The sequence below is a fragment of the Acomys russatus genome, chromosome 4 (genome assembly GCF_903995435.1).
Source record: "Acomys russatus chromosome 4, mAcoRus1.1, whole genome shotgun sequence".
In the NCBI taxonomy this organism is placed as follows: domain Eukaryota; kingdom Metazoa; phylum Chordata; class Mammalia; order Rodentia; family Muridae; genus Acomys; species Acomys russatus.
The window spans coordinates 64,170,717-64,191,514 of NC_067140.1; positions in this window are offsets into that span (position 1 = coordinate 64,170,717).

Below are 20,798 nucleotides of genomic sequence, written 5' to 3' on the forward strand. Positions count from 1 at the left end.
ACCAAAAGTAAAGATTACATAAATACAATTAAACATTAAAACACACACACACACACACACCTTTTTTTATGCCTTGTGCATTTCATTTTTATTTTTTTAAAAAACTGAGATAATACCAAAATAGATATTTTCTCACTAATCAACCTCCCCATCTTCCTCAACAAAAACAATAAAGATCCCAGCACCTACCTTTCTTTCTAATTCCTTATTCCTACACTGGAAATGGTTGCATTCTATAATTGTTATAGTACAGTAGGCAAGTGAAGTGAACTGGCTGCCATTTTAGCCGACAGGTTCCAGTTTTCTGCTAGGCTGGAGCGCAGTAGCTCCAGTACCTGTCTGTGTTTGATTAGCTGTCATAGCTAAACAGGGCCCTTGTCCTTCAGAGTCTCCAGTGCAGTTATAGTTGGGAGGTGGCTGGGCTGTTGTCGCCAAAGACCCCATCACCCCCAGGGCTGTGGCCGGTGCTGGCTGGTAGGGTCTAGGCTGGGGATGCTCGTTGGCATATTTCCTGGCCTTGTATGTGGAGGGGTCAAGTGTGAGTGCGGCAGTCAAATTAGTAGGATGCTGTGCTTCCTTCAAGGCCCGACCTCAGGTGTCGCAGAATGTCACTTGTGTCATAGTTGTAAGTGCACTTGTATTCAAGGAATAAGCAGATGATTAGGAAAGTAAGGACAGTATTTGAGATGGGAAGTATTGCTGTGACCATCCCGGGTACCAACACAGTGTCCAAATATTTGTTCCTTTAGTAAGGACAATTTATGGAATATGTGTTCTTTCTAAGAAATTGTCATCAGCTATTGTGGCACCAATGTTATAATGAGCATCATAATAAAAAGTCCCTGTGGCCTTCAGACTTAAGTCTTTTTACTCTTGTTCTGCTCTGACAAACAGGGCTACCAATATTGACCCCTGAGGCCCACTGAGTGGGTAAAGGGAGCCAGGACCGCCTGAGCTCTCTCATGAAGAGTGACGGCCGTGGTTACTTCTGTGTGAGACAAACCAGGCATTTTACACAAGAGCAAAGCTGGGGCTTGGCAGGGTGGCCTACCTTGCTGTTATCGAGACACCCCGTCAGCAGTGCTGTGTGTTGGACAAGACTAAACAGCGTTGCATCCCTGGCCTGGGAACTAGTGTACGTGGTCCACAGCGAGGGCTCCATTTGAGTGTGTGGGGTAGGAGAGCTGTGCGCTTTGAAAGAGACATGCCTGCTCCGGGAAATTGGCAGCTGCTGTTGGGTTCCTTCCCAGAACTCACTCTCCTGGTCTCTCCAGGCTTCACTAGGCTCCACAGTCCAGTTTCTGGGTGCCACTTCTTCTCAGGATAGCTCTGATGTCCAAAAATGAGCATGGGCCAGACTGTGCAGAAACGCTAATTTGCTTTTCACCTGAGAGAAAGTGGGTACTCTAAGGTCCTGTCACATTCATGTACCCAGGGAATTAAATGCAGATCACTGGGCTCTCCCCTTCATACAGGTCAGATGATGTCAGTGCACCTGTGTGGACTTTCTTGGGAACTCTGCATAGAAACACACAGACAGTAGCCTGGCAGAGCGAGCATCACGGTGGGCGCTGACTCCACTGTTGGCTTTTACATCCTGGATCTTGTACTTTTAACGATGGTCACACCTTAGCTACCCACTGCCTCGGTTTATTGACCTACCAGCTAGAAGCAATGATGACTGTGATCAGATTTGCTCCATTAGAACTCCAGCTCACCATGAGGCATCTCACAGTCCAGTAGAAGGGTCTTCATTGGGAGTGAGAGGTTGAGGGGTAGGGGATACCTTTTCCCTGGGATGATGAAGCCAGAGTTCGAACACCAGTGGAGGATGAAAGCAGAAACATTTCTCCTCCTACCCTCCAGGATGCAGGCCTTTCTCCAGGATCCCAGAATTCAGTGGAGACAACTTAAATCACACACACACACACACACACACACACACACACACACACACACACACACACCATCTTTCTAAATTCAAGTGAGGGCAAAAAAGGGTTTCTATGGTTACTATAAATACTTTTTAAAAAAATACAAGGGCTGTGGAGATGGCTCAGTTAGTAATGCTTTCCTTATAAGCACTAAGCATTGGGGTGTGAGTTTGGTACTCAGAGCCCATGTCAAAAAGCCAGGCATCGTGTCACTCACTGAATTCCCATCCTGAGAAAACAGAGACAGATGGAGTCTTTGGGCACACTGGCCAAACTCGACTACTGGACAAGCCCCAGGTCCCAGTGAAATACTTTGTTTCAAAAGAGAAACTGAGAGGTGACAGCTGAGAGTGACCTCTCAGCATGAAACTACACACATTTGAACACATAGGTACAAGAATTCCAGTTCCAACACCGTCATACAGACATACATGCAGACAAGAGACATTAAATTAAAAATAAATATTAAAAAAATACACACACTCACACACACTCACACACGCCCGTGCACACTCACGCAAGCATGCACGCAGGCTCATACATACAAATGGAGGGCTTCTTTTTGGTTTTTTGTTTTAAAACATAAGACAGGGTCCAAATACGGCCTAGAGATTACACACAATAGATTAGTGATGGGGAGGGCAAGAGGTGAAGCTGAGGCCAGGCAGGCTGCCCAGCCTGGTCCTGCGAGCATGGCCTTGACCTACAGCCACCTCAGAGGCTGAATCAGGAAGTGAGGGGCCTCATCCAGCAGTAGTTGGTCACGTGTACAGTGCCAAGGGACAAATACCTTTCAGGCAAAATCACAGAAGGGTGACAAGATTCTTCAGTTCATTTTAGTTAACCTCAGTCCAGCTCCAGTGACAGGGTCAGAATTTAACATCTGTGTGGCTAATGGCTATCACACATTTCCTAATGTGTAATGTGCTGTCTTCGTTCCAGACTCCAAGTAACCGAAAGAAGAGCCATTTTCTCTGAGGCATCACTTATGTGGAAAGGTGAGTGCTGGGGCCCCAGAGGCAGTAGTTAGTAGTGCTTTCCTTATAAGTACTGGGGTGTGTGTACATCTAGAGGTACAGCCAGGTGACCTGCAACCTCTGTTCCTTCGAAGGATACTCAAGATGGAATCACTGTGTGTACACGTTGGTGTTGTACTTCCTGTCCCATGATTCTTCTGTGTTATGAACGTCTGTCCGTGTTCATAACTTGCTGTACACGTTCCAACAATCTGCTCATGACTGCATATAGAGCTTCTTGGAATGGAAAACTGAAGCAAACTCAGCCAGGCCTCTCCCTAGGAAAAGCATCAACGGCAACATTAGCAAAAAAACAGGTTGATTTAAATCAAGAACTCTCTTTTTTGGTTTCACAGAACAACAGCAACAGACTGTTGCTGACGATCTCTGCTTAATAAATCTGTTCTTCAAAGGGTCTAATTTTCATGCTCTAGAAATTTCTCAGGGAAACACCATGTGTGCATAGGAGCTGCTTGGGTTCTCGAGAAGTGTGTGGCTTTGAGTGTCTGCCACTGGAGTGCCACTAGCTTGATAGCAATGAGAGATCATGCTGTCACCACAGACCTAAGATGGTCATTTCATCCTAATTCTTTCTGGGTTGCCCAGTGTCCTGGACCCCTGTCCTTTCTTCACAACGGAACAGTCTCTCCATCAGTAAAAATCCCTTCTTCCCCACCTCCTTAGGCAAGCATGGGACAGTTTACCACCCACCCTGAGTGTTCGAGTTCTGTTCCAATCTTGCCCCAGATACAAGCATAGAGTCAACACAACAATTCAGAATGGGAAGCAGACTTCGGGCTTGTTCTGAAAATACCTTTTTAAAAAGAAGAGTTTCAGAACAATGAAAGTATTGATAAAAATCACACAGCTGAAGTGCAACACGCTCATCCACCGCCTTCCTGGTGCTTCCTGTTTTGGTGAACACATTATCGTCAGCCTCGGTGGTATTTCCACTCTCTGCTTCCACCCGCACAGCTGGATGACGTGAGTGCTCACCGGGAAGGGTCTGGAGTCCCCCCATTGCTCTGCTCAGGTAACAACATCTCAGCCAGTTGCTGCCAAGAGCGAGAGAGTGTGGCTTCGGCCACCTTCTGGGCCAGCAGAGCCATATCTTTAGTAGCCTGAACTACTTTCTGCTCTGGACCCCTGGTTCTTAATCCTGGTAGCATCTTTGTCATGGGAGAGGGGCGATACTCTGTATTTTTTCTATTTTGGGACAGAATAGGACATTTTTTTTTTTTTGCATCCTCCATCTGCAGCTGATTGCAGTTAAGGGGTTGTTGGATATGCTCCTCAAGTGAGTCCCAAGTAGGACACAATGGAAAGGTAACAAGTTGCTGACAGCAGCAGCCCCTCTCCCGCAATCCTGCCTCTCAGACCACCTTAGCCAGGTGGGCCTGCCAAGAGCATCTGTTTCATCAGGGTCCTATCTCAGCAGCTGGTGAGGATGCCTATTTTCAGAGGCAGAAGAGGGAAGGGCAGCCCAAGCATGGTGTTGATGACATCACAGTCTTACAGTGCCAGAAGATCCCAAATTTGTGAAAGATGGGTAGACCCGTTGGAAGTGCTTGAAAACCCGGCATGTTGATGCACCTGTCACCCCAACACTTGGGAGGTGAAGTCCAGAGAATCAGGAACTCAATCACTGAGCTACATGTGTGTGTGTGTGTGTGTGTGTGTGAGAGAGAGAGAGAGAGAGAGAGAGAGAGAGAGAGAGAGAGAGAGAGAGAGAGAGAGAGAGAAGAGAGAGGGAAAACAAACTTTAAAATGTAAGTGTTGTTTGCCACAACCACCACGGGATTTGTTTTTCTTAACGGCCCAGGGGTTGGTGCTTAGCCAGTCCTCAGGGGGCTGTAGCGTGGGTCAACACAGGGTACTTTCCCTGTGTGTGAACCACCGCAAACACCTCACTTAACCCAGGCAAAGCTCAGATCCTCCAAACTGGAGAGAAAAGCCCCAGACTGGGTCAGCTGGCAGCTGAAGGTGGCAGACAGCCTATGCTGGAGGAGGGTGTGGTGGAAACTCTTTGCGTGGTTTCTAACCTAACTATCTATCCCACACCCTCCCACACTGGAGTGTGCATAACCTTGCAGATGTGCCCGGCTGCCACTAAGTGACCAGTGTGTACTTGTTCAAAGGTCAACGTGAGGACAGCGAGGAGTGGGAAAGCCTCAGGACCCTCGCAGCCTCACTTGCATTTGGTTTTTTCAACAGCTTCATTCCAGTATAAGGGACGTAAAAAGAGGCCATGCAAAAGTGAGAGGATGTAAAGGTTGGAAGGGAACAGGAGTTACGCAGAGTTGTAGGATATGTAAGAATTTGGTGCACTTCATATATGTGTGAAATTGTCAAAAAAACAAGTGTAATATATGCTTTTTAAAAACAACAGCTTTCGTGGGCGTATATGTCTGTGACAATATCTCCAGATCATCCCCAGGACATTCCTCACGGCCCTTTACAGTCTCCTTCCCAGATATCCCTGTTCTCCCCTCATACCTATTTTATATCAGTGTAGGGTTTTATTTCAGTGGCTTTGTATAATGTAAATACAGAACATCTGGTCCCTTTCCTGGCCTCTTTCACTCACCAGCATTTCTTCAATGATCATCCAAATTGTATTTATCAATCACTTCTCTTCCCCTTCTTTTTCCCTGGCTGAGTAGTCGTCCCTTGGGGGGGGGTGCTGTGCCCCATCTGAGCTACATGTGTGTGTGTGTGTGTGTGTGTGTGTGTGTGTGTGAGAGGAGAGAGAGAGAGAGATGAGGAGAAGAGAGAGAGAGAGAGAGAGAGAGAGGAGGAGAGGAGGAGAGAGAGAGAGAGAGAGAGAGAGAGAGAGAGAGAGAGAGAGAGAGAGAAGAGAGAGGGAAAATAAACTTTAAAATGTAAGTGTTGTTTGCCACAACCACCACGGGAACATTTAGGTGACTTTCCATTTGGGGCTGTGACAGACAAAGCCACCATGATTTGAGTGCAGGATACTTCGTGAACATTTGCTCCCTTTTCTCTTGGAATGAGAAGGCTGGACATGGGATGTAGTCAGTGCATAGTTAACTTCTTAAGACGCTTTGAACTGATTTTGGAAATGTTTGTAGAATTTTATACTGACAGCATCCGTATGTGGGAATTCCAGTTCCTCTACATCTGTCCTCTCCTGCATTTGGATGTGCCGATCTTTTTCATTATTCAAAACTGTGTGTGATGGTTTTATGCAGTGACGTCAGACTATATTTCTTAAAGACTAGTGGCACTGCTGCTTGCATAGATGTGGAAATAGTTCTCCAGATAGTGTGGCCACCATGTTCTCAGTCAGGCTGTTTTCTTCTCATTGAGATATTACAATATTTACATTTTTTCTGGATATAAATGTATTATAAGGTATATGTATGTTAGAGCTGGAGGGGTCAGAGGTTAAGAGTGCTCTTCCAGAGGACCTGGGGTCAGTTGCCAGCATCTACATGGCAGCTCACAACTGTCTGTAACTCCAGTTTCAGAAGATGTAATGTCCTGTTCTGGCCTTCAGAGGCACCAGGCACACAAGTGGTACACAGACATATATGCAGGCAAAACACTCATGGGCATAAAATAAAAGTTAAAAATTTTTAAAAGTTATATGTGTGACATTTTTCCCTCCCAGTCTGTACTTTGCCTTTCTATCCACATAAAACCTTTAAAAGAACAGAAAATTTAAATTTAAAAAGATCTAATTGTATCAATGTATTGGTGGACTGTGTGTTGAGGGTCATATCTAAAAACCCTTTCCCTAATGCTCAGTCAAAAATTTGTGTGTATGCATGCATGTGTGTACTTTGCACGTATGAGCTCGTGGACATGCACGCACATGCACACACATGTGAAGGCCAGAGCAGGACACTGGTATCTTTCTCCATCGCTTTGTGCTTTCTTGCTTGAGACAGGGGCTCTCACCGAATGGGAGGCTGTTTTAGCCACACTGGCCCTGCAATTAGCCCTTAGGGCTCCTCCTGTCACTGCCCTCCAGTGCTGGGACTACCAGCATACGCAGTCAGGCCTGGTTTTAGGGATTTACTCAGCAAACTGCCTTACCACTGAGCTGTCTCCCCATGCCTTCCCACATTTTTATCTATCTTATCTCTAAAGGTTTATAGCTTCAGTCTTAACGCTGAAAAAAGTGGACAAGGCACATTCTTAGTGTTTTCTTGTTAGTTTGGAAAGTCTCCTCTCTTCCATCCAGTAGGGAGTGTTCCAATGTGGAGACAACAGCTGCCCAACACACATTTGTCAGATTTATCTGCAAGCACGGCATATTTTGCTGCCACTATAAATAAATCAGAGTTCAATGCCATATAGAAATAGTGTCTTAGGGCATTGCTAAAGTCACTTCCAAGCTCTAGTGTTTTATTCTCAGATTCCTAAGGATTTTTATAAAGAATGACTACCCACAGTGCAAAGCCTTTTATTTCTTTTCCGTGGTTTATCGTGCTGGCTAGTATTCTCAGCACCAGGTTGGTTAGAGTTGGTTCCCCTGGTTTCTGTCCCAAGGTGAGGAAATCCTGCCTTTTACCACGAAGCATACAAACGGTGGGCATTTTTGCTGATGCTTTTAAACAAGACAAACTCATGATCTTCTAGGCATGATTTTCTAATAATTTTAATCAGAAGATGATATTGGAATTTGTCAAATGTCTGCATCTTGCATCTATTAAGATGGCTATGTAGTGTTGTGGAAATAAGACATTAGGCCCTCGAGGGCTTCTCTATCCCCCCCCCCCCCCGCCCCCGTTAGTTCCCATATAACTGAGATAGAGACCTCTTGGATTTATAAAAGCTTTAAAGCACAGTAACTGGGCAGGTATTAACCCACTAAGCTATTTTGTTATTTTTCAGCTACCCACCCCAAGGTCCCTGCCTTAACAGTTCCTGCCTGGTTTGCTTCTGTTTCACCAGTCTGTCCTCACGGCCACGGGCCCATGATCTTTACTGCCCCGCGATGACTTCCTCCTCTTCCACTTCCGCTACATCTTCTGCTTCCTCTTTCCTCTCTTCTTCTGACCTGGTGGTCCAGCTCTGACCCCAAGCCTGGGTGGAAACTAAAGCTCTGCCTACTTCTCTTCTGCCCAGTTACAGGCTTCCAGCTAATTTATTAACCAGTTAACTTTAAATATAAGTAGAGCAAGGTTTACACAACAAATACATGAGGATTTGTTCATCTGTGTGGCAACCAGATCTGGGAGGCCAGCAATTAGCTTTAGAATACATAGCACCAAACCAGCCCCCAACAACGTGGGTCTTAATTTTCTATTAATATCATGATTTTTATTGAATGGGTTTTGAAGATTGAACTCACAGGGTAGAAAGAGAATTGGCTTTTGAGAGTTGTCCTCTGACCTCCACATGTATGTATGTTATGGCCTGAACCCACATGTATGTGCCTGTGTGCCTAGGAGTGTGTCACACATACACACACACCAGGTAAATAAATGTAAAAAAATTAAAAATGGTCCTGTATCCATGTAGTTCATAGTGCACAGCTGCAGGATCAGAAAGATTGAATCATAAAGGGATATCCCACACACAGACACACAGACACACACACACACACACACACACACACACACACACACACACACACACCTCCACATCTCTAAAGACCTATTTACTGCAAATCCTTTATTCCAGATCTCATATTATGATCAAGAAGTTACTGCCGGGCTTGGTGGTGCACACCTTTAATCCCAGCTCTTGGGAGGCAAAGGTAGGTGGATCTCTGTGAGTTCGAGGCCAGCCTGGTGTACAGAGTGAGTCCAGGACAGCCAAGGCTACACAGAGAAACTCTGTCTCGAAAACCAAAAAGAAAAGAAAAGGGGAAAAAAAGCAGCAGAAGAAGAAGTTACAAGACACACTTAATGGGAGAAAGAAAACCCATTTTTTTTTTCCTCTCAGTACTTGGGTAAAGCTGCCCACCTCTTCTTGGCTTCATATATAACTAATGTGTGTGTGTGTGTGTGTGTGTGTGTGTGTGTGTGTGTGTGTGTGTGTGTGTGTTTTTAAATCTCTACCTCCTTTCAAGGTTTTAGGCTTAGTTTTCAGAAATGTGACTGTGATCTATGTTGGTGTGGGTTACTCTGTGCTTCTCTCTCTTTAGGAATTTGTTTGACCATTTATGTTTCAAAAGTGTAGGTTGATACCTGTTGCCAGAAGTTTTAGCAGTGAGCATTGATGATTCCATGGCTCCCCCATTTCTCTGCTCTCTCCTGGGACTCTGCTGTGATGAACACCAGGTCTCTTATTGCCCACAGATCTCTCAGACACTCCATCTCCTGGTCTCCAGAGTTCCTATATCTAACCTTGCCTCTGATTGATTTTTTTTCCTGCAAGCTGAGCCCATCTGTTGAGTTTTCATTTTAGTTATTTTATTTCTAATTTGTCTAATTTTAATTTATTTATAATCATATTCTTTTACTTAGATGTTCATGATTTGTCTTAAATTTTGTTTTGATGATATATTTAGGTGCCTCGGAGATGGCTCAGTTGGATAAAGATGCTTACTGCCAACCTTATGACCTGAGTTCCTACCCCAGACCACACACAGTGGAAGGAAAGAACCAACTCCAGCATGTTTGCAGCTGAGCTCAATATGTGAAGAGTGGCACTCATGTGCCTACACACATTCATACCTGTACACACAACAAGGAAAGGTAATATAAATTTTAATTTAAAAGGGTATATTCAATTTTAGAACATGTCTCAGCATCTCTCACTCTCATGTCATATCATTGTTGCCATCCCTGCCTTCCTCACTCACATATGTCCCGTTTCCTCACATGATGAGTGCTTTTTTGCATAGGTAACTTTTTAATGTGTATTAATTATATACAACAATGGATTTCATTATGACATTTCACACATGTATATAACGTGGTTTAATCATATTCGACCCCATTGCTCTCTTCTACCCCCCAACTCCATTGACCCCCTCTTTCTAAACAACTACTTCCCCCTTCTACCTCTGTGCCTTCCTCCTCCTCCTCCTCCTTCTCCTTCTCCTATTTCTCTTCTTTCTCCTCTTCTACCTCTTCTTTCGTCTCATAGTCTGTGTCCCAATGAGTTTAATTAGGGTTGGTTACAGGGGCATGGGTAAAAAGCAATTTACAGGAGTAAAAACCTGGTAGTTGCTCAGTCCACAAGGCTGGGTATTTCAGAGGGTTTTTGGAAAAACTACTGGTCCCTGATCTCCCACAAAAGCTTGCTTCTGCTTTCAGCAAGGGAATCGGTGCCAGCCACAGGAGCAGCAGCAGCAGCAGCAGCAGCAGAGGCGCAAACGAACTCGGAGGCATGGAGGAGGACAAGACAGCAACAGGGGGGACGGTCTTCCTTCCATTTTTAAAAATCGGGACTGCTCCCAGGAAAAGCTGTCACCAACCATGGGGGTAAAGGGTAGGGGGTAGATCTTTCCGTGTCAATCAAGGCGATTAGGACAACCTCTCCAGTTGGGCGGCTACCTGCTTCTGCCACACAGGCAGCAGGTAGTAAGTAGCTCCCCATGTAGCCTGGCTGTAGCTACTGAGCAGGGCAGATTGCAGAGGCTTTGGGCAGAAAGTGGACAATTCTGGGAGCCCATGATAAGAACATTTTTTGCTTGTTTGTTTGTTTGTTTGCTGGTTTTGTATTTTTGACAGTTTCACAGTGGCCAGTGAAAACACATGCACAGTCCTCTCAATTCAGGGCAGAGGCTCAATCAACACTTCCCTCGTCTACAGAATGAACCCAAAACAGGGGAGGATATGAGACTACATTGATACAGACGACAGCATAGCTACCTGAGTTAGGGAGATGGTTTATCACTGAGGAAAATATCCCAGCTAAAGACTGCCCTGGTGCCTATTCACCTGTAAAATTTGACATTTTGATTGCAGAAGCAATATAAACATACAATAAAATGATCACTCATTAGAGAGAGAGAAGAAGAAAAAATAAAAATTAGATTCCTCTGGGAGAGATGGCTGAGCAGTTAAGAGCACTGCTCTCCCAGATGAGCTGCGTTCTCGGCAAATGTCAGGTAACTGACAGCTACCTGTAACTGCAGATTGGAGAATTTGACCCTTCTTCTGGCCTCGCAGGCTTCTGCACCAACATGTTCATAGCCACACACAGATTTGTAAGCAAATATAAAAATAAATCTTCAACAATAGATTTTTCATAGGCATAGCCTCATGAAGGCCACTCTTAGTATCAGAGTTACTAACTCAGAGAGAGAGAAAGGAGAGGAGAGGGGAGGGAAGGGGAGGGGAGGGAAAGGGAGGGGAGAGGAAGGGAGGAGAGGAAGGAAGAGAGGGAGGAGGGGAGGAGAGAGGGGGAGAGAGAGGTTAATAGATTTGGAACTACAGAATACCTATTATTCTGAAACTTCCTTTTTTCTTGAACATTCTACAAAAAAATACTTTATAAAACAGAATAAATAGTTGCTTAGAAGGAGTAGTTAAAACCAAAATATTCTAAGATCATGCTAATTTTAATTCTTAAGACCGTTAAATGTGAATATTTACCCAGTATGTAATTTTGCATACATGGTATGCTTTTAACCCAATAACAAAACAACTATAGCAGCAGAAACAGTCCAAGTCATAAGAGCCTGAAGTTGTGGTTGCGGTCAGCTGGCCCTTGGTGCCTCTGGGGGCAAGTGGCAGCTGGGCCACCTGAGGGGAACTATTTCACAGAATGACTCAGCACAGAGAGGCTGACCAAGATCATAACCTGTCAGGAAGATCATTGTCCTTAGTCATCCAATTTCTCTTCTAAGATGGCGAAACGTTCACTTGTTAGCTCCTAACTCCTCTGCAACTTGAAGTTTGCATTTTGGTCTTTCCCAGGGCTAAGCAATTCTCTTTGGAGCTAATTTTTGGAGCCATGAGAGGTGCCTGACACATGTTTGAACGTCCTAGGAGCAAGAGTCCTCCAACGATCCAGAAGTGCCACAGCCAGAAATGCTAGCAAAGGACCCTCAACCGTAGCTCCATGAAGCTTTCTTCTCCTTGACCAGGAAAGAACATCGTCTCTGCCACAGAGTAGAGACCAGAAGCGAAGAGTCATGAGGGAGGTTCAAAGTGCCTTTCCCAGGAGAAGGATCCAGACATCACTGTCAGTGCAGGATGGACCTATAACAAGAATAACAGCTTTATAGGGATTGAAAAAGAACTAAGAAGTCTTCATGGAAATCAGTATGAAAGAATAGTGGGCCGTCCAGATGCACCTGCTCTTTCTGCCTGAGTCCTTTTGAGAATGTTAAAGTAAGGAAAAATAGGCCAGTTGATTTAGGCCTGAATCATTCCCTGTCCTTTACTGCTGATCATACCTTTCAGCAGATGTGAAATTTTTGAGATTAAACTGTACCGCAATCGTTTTAAATAATCAATGCATGAGTCTTGTGCCATGTTTCATTTCTTTTGCAATCATTTAAAATAATCTCTGTACAAGTTTTGTGATGCAATTCAGTTCTTTTGCTAAAATCATTTTGAATAATCTATGCACAATATTTGTGATGCATTTCTATTCTTTCATTTTTCTGGTGCTGGGGGACGTCTTCCAGACTTGTCACCATTGATCTATATGGAATGCTTAAAGTTTGAATGCATGTGAATGACTTCATTATGTCCTTGTGTTTGAATTTGACCCAAGGAGGCACAAGTGGGTCTCAAATATTCCATGAGCTTTAGAAGCCTCAAGTCTGAGATGGAATACAAGATCTTGAAAAAATGTCTATAGAATTGAGGGCTAGTTTGGGTTGAAGGTAAATAATTAGATAATCGAACTGTCTAGTTTACAGATATATGTAATAAAGGCAATCTTGCTGTCTCCGTGTTTAGTAATAAATACACAGAACTGATTAAAATGGGAGAGGGGTGATCAAAGCGCTTTGGGTTCCTCTTTGTTCATTTGCAAACAAACCCTGTGCACCCTCACCCTCCCCAGTGCAAATGAAAGCAAAGCCCAGGCGCAGAGAGGGCCCACTGTTTTCCCCAGACTTCTTTCCTGTACTCAGCCTTAAATGGCATTTGCTGCCACCTGGCTTACACCCAGATCTGTTTCTCACAGGGTAGATTGACTCTTCTCCCTTGGCCCCATGAAGTACCAGTGGGCTCAATTCAAACATGGCCTCCCTGATTTTGTATTGTTGGCCCTAACAGATTACTAAACCCAAGGAGGAGAACCTATGTGTGGAGGCAGGACACAATGGGCGGTCCCTGTAACAGAACTCTAAGCAGGGCATGGTGGCACACACCTTAGTCCCAGCACTCGGGAGTCAGAGCCAGTTGGATTTCTATGAGTTCTAGGACAGCCTGGTCTACAGAGCTAGTCCCAGGACAGCCAGGGATACACAAGGAAACCGCCTCAAATAAAACAAAGCAAAAACCAAAAACCTAGAACTCTGGCTTAGGCTTCTTTTGCACACACAAGGCTACTCTTTTTGGTAGTATAGCCATCGGGATTTCAAGCTCTCTAGTAGGGCATGTGTCCAAAATGTGATCATGAGTGTCTCTAGGTTAGTTTCAGTGACTTGTCAACCCACAGTGAGGACTGGATAATGCCAGATCCAGCAGGGATCTGATCACTGGACTCAGTGCTTGATACGAAGTCTTTTGATTCATCCATCTACCCAGTCATCCACACAAGTGTACGCCACCTCCAACCCCATGGAGAACTCTTCGCCCTCTTCTGTAATGAGGTCCTCAAAGCCTTGCCCTCCTACAGTCCTGGGTTTCTCTTCCACCCAGGATCTTGGTGCCTCTTCAGACATGTTGTCATGACCATCTTGCGGGTGGGGGTGGGGGTCCTCGTGGTCCCTTGCCAGATTTATTCAGATATTAACTCATTTGGAGGCAGATACCTTCTCAGAGAGCCCTAGGTAGTGGTCAGAGCATGCTCTCAGTGAAGGTTAACTGTTCTGCCCATGCTCCTTCTATGTGAGAAAATGAGGCAGCCAGGGCCTCTCGCTCTGTGCAAAGTCCCATCTCCTTCCATCCTTGTCGAGGTGCGTCCTCACCCATCCCTTCTATCTTTACCTAGCCACTCAAATCCCAAGGACTATGTAACTGTAATATTAGATTACGCTACACTTAAAAAAGAAAAGAGAAGAAAAACAAAAACAACGCCCCCACCTCCACCAAAATGAGTCTCTCCTCACCCCTCTACCTAGAGGCAACCAAGGTGTTATCTGTTTGGATGGGAAGAAATCTCCCCTTCTCACACCTAGGGCTTCGTGTAGGACTTAGCCACACTCTGTCTGCATGGGCTCCCTTTCTTGTGGAAGTGGCTTCACTCACTCACCATCATTATGCATGGTAATATCACACACGGTTGGTACAGCTTTGCCTCTGGGTCGCTAAATGAACAACAACCATAACGTTTATAATGAACCACACCCGAGCACTGTACCAGTCAATCGGAACAGCATCAACACTCCAGTGAGCCCTTCCTCTACACTGTGGATTATTTTCTTTGTAGAGAAGGTTCCTGAAGCATCATTAATAACTCATCCTCCATCAGAGAGTATACGTGTGCGTGTTATCAGGAGGGATGGACAATGGTGGCACTTTTACCATGTCCATAGGCTCACTCAGGAATTGGCATGAAAACACTTATTACAAGACCAAACATGACTGATATCTTCACCTGTGTCATTCCCCACCACCACCACCAAACCCCACCCTTGGACAGAGTCTCATCATGTAAGTTTGGCTAGCCTAGAACTCAATATGTAGATCAGGCTGGCCTTGAACTGATAGGAATCTGCCCGCCTCTGCCTCCTGAGTGCTGGCATTAAAGGCATGTGCTGCCATGGCCCAGCTAATTGATAATTTAGATAACTAAGGTGCACATGAACGATTTTCCACAGACCAGTTATGTCACCAGGGTGTTAGGCCAGCTAAGCCTTCTGGCACCATTCCCTTGGTTTCTGTATGTGTGTGTGTGAGAGTGTGCATAAGTATGTGTGTGTGTGTACACTTTGTGTGTGTGTGTGTGCTTGAGTGTGCACGCATTCATGTGTGTATGTGTGTGTGCACCTGCCTGTGTGTGTATGTGTGTGTGTGTGTTTCTGTGCTTGCTTATGTGTATGTAAGTGCAGAAGTCAAAGGTGTTCTTCAGATACCATTCATTTTCTTTTTGAAACACTAGCCTGAAATTCTCCAAGCAGGCTAGACTGACTGAGCTGCCTGTCTCAGCCTCCTTAGCACTGGGCTTACAAACACAGTTTTGTCTACCTCTGTTTTTCGTTAAAAAGTGTGTGTGTGTGTGTGTGTGTGTGTGTGTGAGAGAGAGAGAGAGAGAGAGAGAGAGAGAGAGAGAGAGAGAGAGAGAGAGAGAGGAGGGGGGGTATCTATGTTTGCATGTGTGCGGGCACATGTATCTATGTGCATGTGAAAGCCCAAAGTTGACATCACATATCTCTCTAAATTATCCCCCGGCTTATTTATTGAATTGGAATCTGTTGCTGATCCTGGAGCTCACCAGTTCCAGCTTGTGTAACTAGCCACCTTGCCTCAGAGATCACCTCTGCCTCCTGGGATTCTAGTGGCTTTTGAATGGGGTCTGAGCATCCAAGCTCCTGTCTTCATGTGTATGTGGCAAGCACTTTGTTCCTGGCATCTTTCTCTAAGCCTCCATGCCTGTCCCTCACGTGGATTCTGTGTCTCAGTTACCTGTGCTTACAAGACGAGTTCTTTATGGACTGAGCCATGTCGCTGGCCTACAAATTATCTTTCATAGAAAACTTGTAAGCTCATCCCTGCTGACCATAAATGCTGGCCATGTTGTGCTTTATAGAGGCCATTTCATTTTATTTTCAGGTAGTCTTCTCCTTTCTCAGAGAGTAGTTGGCAAGAGCTCAGTCCTGTCATGGTCAATTAGCCATTTGTCTCTCTTGCCAACAGGAGTTGGCCTGTTGGGTTGGACTGGGGCACCAGATGCCACCTCCTGCTTGGATGCCCTCTTAGTGACATCATCTATACCTGGAGTACCCAATAGGGAGTGGGCTGGAAAGGAATATGACCAGCCAGGACTGTGCTTTTGGACACAGATCGCTGCTGTCAAGGGAGTGGCTGAGCAAGGAGACTCCTCGAGGCCTGCAGGCACGACTCACGAAGCCTCTAAACCATGTGACCTTCCCAACTGCCACCATGTCACATGCCTGTTCTCAGTGTTGAGAAGATTCGCCAAGCCAGGGCCAGAGTTTCTGTGATTCAAGTCTGATGAGGCAGAAGGAGAGAACTCGGCACACAAAATGAGCCTCCAGCCTGAGGCGGAGCTGAATTTATTTTGAACACATAGTTTGAACATATTTGTGGCACCTCTGTGCAGTCTAAGCACCATGCCTGTCAGGGAGACAGCCCTCTAGAATACAGTCCTGGGCAGCCAAAGGAATGAAAGTGATAAGGGCAAATGCTGCACCTGTTGTGGTTTACTTAAGTCTTTCAAAGTTGTCTGGCCACAATTGTGTCTCTCCTAGACTTGGGAACTTCCTAAAGGGCTCTCTAGCTTCGCTTCCCACTGTCAAGATTAACACTGGGATGTCATGAGCTCAGGGGCTCCTTTGACAAATGCTCACCATGTAAAGCCAATAAAGCCAGGTTAGACCTGGCCTGTATTCCAGGAATTCTCAGATAACCAGCCTGTGCCAATACCACAATCACTCCACTAGCTGAGCACAGAACTACTGGGGAAGATGGCGGTCCAGGCAAGCTTCCTGGATGACACAGATCCTGAACTGAATTTGGGGGCTAGAGAGAGAAGTGAAATTATACATAGCACTGTGTGTTTTCTCTGCCACATGAGAAAGAGGATTTAGGCAAGCAAGAGGTGGGAAGACATGGTCAACGCAAACAGTCTGAAAGATTTGCCTAGAAGCTGTGCTGGCAACAGATTAAAAACAAGCAGGCCAAGGGCCGTGCTCTTATGCCAAAGAAGGAGCGAGTCCTTGGGCTCCAACAGAAGTTACCAGCCAGGAGACAGAGGAGTTTGTAGAGGCAACAGAGAGGAACTGCTCTCCTTGGTAGGTAGCTTGCATTTGGTAACCATGGGGAAAAGAAGGTTTAAAAATGGTTCTTTGGCTTTGATGGTGGGCACACATTTAGGCGAGACAAAGACAAGTTCAGGATTGAACATTCTACAGTCTGAACATCTAGGAGACATCACAGCATAATTGAAAGGTCCAGAGTCTAGCACAAGGAGGAGTCTTTAATTAAGGACAAGAGACTTGGATCAACAGCCACAGCGTTCAAATAGGAAAGAGGGCAGCTCACTGCAGGGTGGTTGCCTGCCCATTTCCACTTACTGGGGATGAAGAGCAGGCCACCTGACTGTAGGAGGAAGCAAGTGTGGACTTAACAGCCCTGGTACCTGTTGCTCTGTAGGGGGGAAAGACCCAGGGGAAAAAATGGAAAAGCCGAAGAAATGGGTCAGTTTGCCAAATAGCCAATCACTGTTCTCCTGAAGCCATTCAGCTAGGAAAGAATTTACGGGAAACCGATGTGTTAAAGGATCAGTTTCCTTGGTGAGGACTCCCTGGAATTTACCCAAAAGTTGTTTGGGTTGATTACTTTAACAACGATCATCGTGTTTGTGCTCTGGTTCCCACAAGCCCTCAGATTTCCCCCAGAGTGGTTTTCTACCCTGCAACAGTTTCATTTCGCTGCTGGTGCTAGGCGCGTTTTCACTAGACACCTGCTATCGATCTTTCAGCCCCCGTCAATTTTATGAGAGCTTATTTATTTAGAGAGTGAAGGACTTCCTGAATGCATGATATTATTAACATGTGTGTGTGAGTGCGCACAAGCATGTGAGTGTGCGCGCACGTGCGCGCGTGCTTGCACGCATGTGCCAGTAGAAGGATTTTCCTCAATTGCATTTACTGTCAACTGTAATTTGAAAGACATGGATCTAAATTGGCCTACAGTTCCCACTCTGGGATTTTTGTCATTGGGGAAATTATCACGGATATGTGAGAGTTAATACTGCAGAAAAAAATGTTGAATTGGCTGGCTGCCAAACCTCTCTGGGAACACAGAATAGATACAAACAGGTGTTAAGAAGGCCTGCGCAGGGCAAAGCCACCTTTTCTGCAAAGCAAAGGTTAAAACTGGGAAAGCCTCATCAATTGCCAAAACCTGAAGAGAAGTCAGCTCTGGAAATGGGAACCACGCGCTTACTAATATGATAGAAAACAGGTTAGAGAGCCCCCAAATAAAACTACTAGATAAATCCTAAGGCCTAACCAGAGAACAGAAAGAATGCTAAACGGACTTAGACACTTGCTAGGAACCATGCTGTTGTACCTTTTGTGAGCAGTCACTAGAGAGGAGTTGGGATTCTGTGGCCTGAGGGATTTGGTTTCAGGAAAGTGATTTTTAGCATAGTGATCTGGTTTTGTTTTCTTAAACACAGTCACTTCCAACACACAGCTTTGGGGAATTTTTCTTTCAGAGAATCACACCTTTTCTGAGAGAGAGGCTGATTGCACATTGGGCAGGCCTAAGAGGAAGAGGTGATCTGCAGGCTAGATTCTGCAGGAAAGCCGGGAAGGCTGGCTATGCAGAGCTCTGTGGAGGCTTGAGAGCCAGGACAGAGGCTGCAGAGAGGACCTTTTGCTGAAGAGGGTGATGTCATCGGAGGACAGAGGAGAAAGTAAGAGGAAGTGCCAGGAGGAGCTGGGAAGGTGCTAGGGCCACAGTAGAGTGCACGGGCAAGCCTATGGGGAGAGATTTTCTTCAACATGGTTTCTGGGGCCTAAGGTACACCAGCTGGAAGGGGTCCAGTGGGCATGTGCAAGTGAAGTGGGCATGCCGCTGTAATCCTGGCATTCCAAGGCCAGGGAGCAAAGCAGAGGTCATGGGAAGTGCTGGGAGGCAGAATGTCCAGAGGCAGGCCAAGGAGGGAGACTGCCCTGGGCAATAGTAGGGCCAGGCCAGAGCTCCTCACAGGTCATGAGCAGGTCTGCTTGGAGATAAGCAAGGAGGCCAGGGAGAGAACCCCAAAGGGCTCAAGACATGTGACGTAGCACAATGCTGGGTTTCAGCTGTGGCTTTGGGGTTTGAGCAGGGAGAGAAGCCTGCGGTTAGGGGCTGGGGACCTTTGAAGCATGGTATTAGCTTTGTCCACCACCACACCAAGATTAAGGCATAGCCATGAAGAATGTTTGGTGCAATTCTCCAGCCCAGCTCAAATACAGGACTGCTGGCACACAGAGACACAGACACAGAGACACAGACACACACACACACAAACACACACACACACACACACACACACACACAAACACACACCACAATCACCATCACCATCATCACCATCATCACCACCACTACCACCATCAACATCATCATCATCATCATCATCCTGGCCCCGCATCCATAACTGCCCATCACACATTCTTCTCACAGAGGAAGCACAGTCTCTAAAACACCTCCTTCTCCTTCACCTAGGATCCCCATCCCAAGTCCTTCCTCATCCCTGCCAGGCTGGCAATTAACACAGTCACACCCCAGGAACTTGCTCAGTCTCTGGGCAGACGTGGTTACTCATCCAGGAAGGAGAATGAATTAACCTGTTTCCGTTTTTTCCCCCACTGCCCCTCGGTCCGCTCCCATTCCTAGGAGGAGGCAGTCCCCCTCCTTCCCACACTCCCCTCAATCCAGAGGCAGCAGGAGGCCTCTCTGCAGGGGTACTAGCTGGGGATCGCAAAGCTGGCAGCACCTGTTCAGTTGCAGCCTGGGGCACAGAGACTCCTGGGGTTGTAGCTCAGAAAGCCGCTATTAAAATGCTAATGTAGCATCTGGAGGGCGGCGCCACACCTCAGTGCCAGCGTTCCCCGTGTCTGAGCAGCCAGGGACACAACACCCTGTGGGCATGGCAGCCTGCGCAGAGGGCCCCCCTGACACCAGCTACCAACCCAGCATTCTGCTATACTCTCTGTGTGAGTTTCATAGCTGTAAAGCCTAAGTTTTGGAGCCTCTCAGGATAGGGGGGCCTTGATTCTGGCACCTCCTTACCTTCAAACTACCCCCCTGCCCACTAACACTCTATATTAGTCAAGGGTTCGGTGTTCCACTTTTCTCAAGACGTCTCTGAACCACCACAACTGTCCATGTAAGATCCTGTCCCCTTCAATCTGTCACTTCAGAGAAGTGGGGACAACACCAGTCCTGTTTACCACTCTCATCTCATGCAAATTGTTTTAAAAGTTCCATGCTTTGTGTTACACCTGCTTCCGGAAAGATGAGATAGATGTCCAGAGGACCCTTGACTGAGCATGGTGGGCCAGGATGCTTTATCAATCTGCAATGGTGTGAACGTCTCTATCCACGCAGCCCTTAAGCTTTTCACATTCAGCCTACTGTTCAGTCAGTGAAGTGGGACATTTGAATGCTTTACCAGAAAACATTTAGCTGGAGCTGGCTTACAGTTTATAGAGGTCTAGTCCTTTGTCATCTGGGCAGGAAGCATGCATGGCAGCGTGCAGGCAGACATGGTGTTGGAGAAGGAGCTGAGAGTTCTACATCTGGATCTGACAGACAGCAGGAAGAGAAAAATGACACTGAGCCTGGCTTGAGCATCTGAAACCTCAAAGCCTGCCCCACACACTTCCTCCAACAAGACCATACCTACTTCAACAAGGCCACCCCTTCTAATAGTATCACTCCCGATGGGCCTATAGGGGCCATTTTCATTCAAACCAGTACAGTGGGTTTTGCATTCCATGTTTTTGTCCAACTGGAGGCTGTATCGTCAGTGTTCTTGCTTCATGTATCATGTCTCCCAGCGATGCTCTGTTGGTTAGATGCACAAAAATATAGTTTTGATCTATAGCATTTTCAGTGTA